This window comes from Tamandua tetradactyla, chromosome 21 (assembly GCF_023851605.1).
Source record: "Tamandua tetradactyla isolate mTamTet1 chromosome 21, mTamTet1.pri, whole genome shotgun sequence".
In the NCBI taxonomy this organism is placed as follows: Eukaryota; Metazoa; Chordata; class Mammalia; order Pilosa; family Myrmecophagidae; genus Tamandua; species Tamandua tetradactyla.
The window spans coordinates 8524709-8529338 of record NC_135347.1 but is presented as its reverse complement, the minus strand read 5'-3'; positions in this window follow the sequence as shown (position 1 = coordinate 8529338).

The window sequence follows — 4630 nt, the reverse complement described above, 5'->3', positions numbered from 1 at the left end:
AAATGTGAGTCTTCCAACTTCTTTCTTCTTTCTCAAGTGTTTTTGGCTATTTATTTATTTCCCAATAAATCTGACAATTGACTCTACCATTTCTGAAAAGTAGGCTATTGGAATTTTGATTGGGATTGCTTTGAATCTATAACTTGCTTCAGGTAAAACTGACATCTTAATGATATTTAGTCTTCCAATCCGTGAACATAGAATGTCTTTCCATTTACTTAGATCTTTGATTTCTTTAAGCAATATTTTGTAGTTTTTATATATGAGTCCTTTACATCCTCAGCTAAATTTATTCCTAGATATTTGATCTTTTAGTTACTATTGTAAGTGGATTTTTGAATTTTATTTCCTCCTCAGATTTCTCCTTACTGGTGTATAGAAACATGACTTATTTTGTGTATTGATCTTGTACCCCATCACTTTGCTGAATATGTTTATTAGCTCCAGTAGCTTTGTTGGAGATTTTGGGGGACTTGCTATATATGGGAGCATGTCATTTGCAAATAATGAAAAATCTACTTCTTCGTTTCCAGTTTGGATGCCTTTCATTTCTTTTTCTTGCCCAACTGCTCTGGTTAGAACTTCCAGCATAATGTTGAAAAACATTGGTGACACTGAGCATCCTTGTTTTGTTCTAGATCTTGGAGGAAAAAGTTCCAATCTTTTAACCATTGAATATATATGATGTTTCTGTGGGTATTTCATATATGCCCTCTTACATGTCGAAGAAATTTCCTTCTTTTCCCCTTTTTCTAAGCATTTTAATCAAGAAAGGATGCTAAATTTTGTTAAATGCCTTTTCTGTATCAATTGAGATGATGTTTAGTTTTCCCCTGGTATTAACCAGGGAGGTGCATTATGTGAATTTAAATTGCTTATATTGGATGAACCTTGCATGTCTAGGATAAAACTCACTTGATCATCACGTATAAATCTTTCAATGTTCTGTGGAAATTGGTTTACTGAGGATTTTTGCCTCTATAGTCACAGGGATATTGCTTTGTAATTTTGTTTTCTTGTGGTTTTCTTTGCGTGACTTTGTTATTAGGTGATGTTGACCTCATTGAATGAGTTAGGTAGTGTTCCCTCCCCTTCATTTTTTGGAAGAGCTTGAGAAGGCTTGGTATTAATTCTTCTTGGAATGATTGGCAGAATTCATCTGTGATGCTGATGGTCTTGAGTTTTTCTCTGCTGGAAGGTTTTTGATGACTGATTCAATCTCTTTTATTATAATTGATCTGTTGAGATCTTCTGTTTCTTTCAGGGTCAGTTTAGGTTGTCTGTGTGTTTCTAGGAATTTGCCCATTTCATCTAAGTTGTGTAATTTGTTAGCATGCAGTTGTTAATAGTATCATCTTATGATGCTTTTTATTTCTATGGGGTCAGTAGGAATGACCCTCTTTAAATTATGATTTTATTTATTTGATTCTTCTCACTTTTTTCCTTGTCATTCTAGAAAGGATTTGCCAATTTTATTGATCTTTTCAAAGAAAGAACTTTGATTAATTATCTCTGTTTTTTTGTTGTTGTTTGTTTGTTTGTTTTTGTTTTTTGCATGGGCCGTCACCAGGAATTGAACACGGGTCTCCGTGGCCCACCCTTTATTGTTTTTTATTCTCAATTTCATTTATTTCTGCTCTAATCTTTGTTATTTTTTTCCTTCTGCTTGTTTTGAATTTAGTTTGTTGTTCTATTTCTAATACCTCTAGGTATGTTTTGGGTTTACTTTGTTGTTCTACTTCTCGTTCCTCCAGATTTTAGGTCTTTGTTCTTTCCTAATGTAAGCATTTAGGGCTAAAAATTTCCCTTTCATTACTACCATTGCTGAATCCCATAAGTTTTGATATGTTCTATTCTTATGTTTATTCTTCTCAAGATATTTGTTGATTTCCCTTGCAATTGCTTTGTTTGACTCACTAATTGTTTATAAGTATGTTGTTTAACTTCTACGTATTTGTGGAATTACACCTGTTTGCCTATTATTGATTTTCAGCTTCATTCCCTTATGGTCACAGAAGATACATTGCATAATTTCAATCTTTTAAAATTTACTGAGACTTGTTTTGTAACCCATCATGTAGCCTATATTTAAGCACAATCCATGAGCACTTGAAAAAAATGTATATCCTACTGTTTTGGGATGCAATAATATTCTGTAAATGTCTTTTAGATCTTGTTCATTTATTATATTATCCATGTTCTCTGTTTCCTTATTGATTTTTTATCTAGATGTTCTATCTATTGATAAAAGTGGTGTATTAAAGTCTCCAACAATTATTGTAGAGGTGTCTATTTTGCCCTTGAATTTTGAGTGTTTGCCTCATGTATATTGGCAAACTGTGGTTAGGTGCATAAATATGTATGATTATTATTTCTTCTCAGTGGATTGCCCCTTTTATTATAATATAATGTCCTCCTTGTCTCATAACACTTTTTGACTTAAAGTTGATTCTGTCTTTTATTAGTACAGCTACTCTAGCTCTTTTTAGTTACTATTTGCATGCAATATTTTTCCATTGTTTAACTTTCAACCGATCAGTTGTCTTTGGGTCTAAGGTGAGTTTCCTTTAAGCAACATACTATTGGATTATGTTTTCTTATCCATTCTGCCAATCTGTGTCTTGATTGGTGAGTTTAATCCATTAACATTCAGTATTATTACTGTAAGGCAGTACTAACGTCAGCCATTTTTTCCTTTGGTTTTTATATGCTATTTCTTTTTCTTCCCTCTCTGTTCCTTTATTTTTATTGCAGTAGTATTTTCTGTATAGTTAATCTTTTGTGCTGTATTTGACTAATCCCTTACTTATTTCTGTTCCTGTGTATTTGTAAAGAAATTTCTTTGTGGTTGCCCTGGGGTTTAAATTACAAAACAGACATATGTAACCTACGAATTCAGAAAGACTCCAACAGCTTCATAGCATACACATTGTCTGCTTCCATATTCCTCGGCTTCCCCTCTTTATATTGTTTTTGCCCCACTTTACTACCACATATTTTATATATCCATTATCAGAAAATATACCTTTTTCTTGTTCAATTGTGTATTGGTACTCTTATCGGAATTAGAGAGTAGAGTTGGTATGTTGAGGATGCAGTAGTATTGGATTGTACATTGACCCTTTTAGTTACCCTTATTGATAATCTCCATTTCTTCACACTACTGCAAGCCATTCTCTCCTGTCTTTCACTTTCAACCTGAAGAACTTCCTTTAGTAATTCTTGTAGGACAGGTCTTTTGTAGATGAATTCTCTCAGTTTCTGCTTATCTGTGAATATTTAAACTCTTCCTTATTTTTGAAGGGCAGTTTTGCTGGATAAACTTTTTTGTTTGGTATGTTTCCTCTTTGAGTACCCTAATTATAATATACCAGGTGTGATGGTTAGGTTCTGATGTCATCTTGGTCAAGTGATTTCATGACTGGTTGATAAACTGGAAGGCTCCTGTATTAAATCATCAGTCAGTTGATTGCATCTGTGGATGATTACATCTGCAATCAACTAAAGCGTTTCTCCCACAATGATATAATCCAGTCAGCTGACAGCTTTTAAGGAAGAAAAGAGACTCTTTCACTGTTTCTTCAGCCAGTGAGCCTCTCCTGTGGAGCTTGTCCAGCCTCACAGTCTGCCTGACAGATTTTGGACTCTTCCATTCCCGTGGTTGCAAGGGACATCTTTATAAATCTCATATTTACAGATCTCACCTGGCTCGTTTCTCTAGAGAACCCTGACTAACACACAACGGCCTTCTCACCTTGATGGTTTCTGAAAAGAATTTGCACTCAATATTATTGAAGATTCCTTGAATGTGATGAATCACTTTTCTCTTGTTTTCAGAATTCTCTTTTTATCTTTGTATGCAATATTCCAATTAGTATGTGACTGAGACTAGGTCTATTGGGATTTATTGCATCGGGAATGTATTGTGTTTCTTAAACATGTATATTTATATATTTATCAAGAGTTGGGAAATTTTCAGTCATTGTTTTCTCAAATATTCTTTCCATTCCTTTTCCCTTCTCTTCTCCCTCTGGGACACATATGACACATATGTTTGTATGCTTCATGCTTCTTTTCAAATCCCTGAAATACTGCCCATTTTTTTCCTATTATTTTCTCTATTTGTTCTTCTGACTGTACGATTTCCATTGCCCTGGCTTCTAGTTCACTGATTCTTACTTCTGCCTGTTTAATGTACTACCGCATACCTCTAATGCATTTTTAATCTCTATTATTGTGTCTTTCTTCCCCATAGTTTGTTGTTTCATATTATGCTTTAGAATTCTTCTTTTATTCTCATACATTGTCTTAATATCCTTCAGCACTACATCCACATTTTCCTTAGTTTCTTTGAACCGATTTAAGAGATTTAAAAAATATATATTTTTAGCTCCAAATTCTTTGTCTCCTCTGAAGTTATAATTTGTTTCCTTGACTGAGCCATGTCATCTTGCTTTTTAGAATGGCTAGCAATTTTTTTTCTATTGTCTAGGCATCTGATTATTTTCATAAGTTAACTCTGTCAGTTTCTCCTTCTTCTCTAGGGTTTTATTGTTGATCTAGGCCTTTAGATTAGCCGATATTTAACTGATCCGATTTTTAAGCTCTTCTTCATCTGATTCTTGTTAAA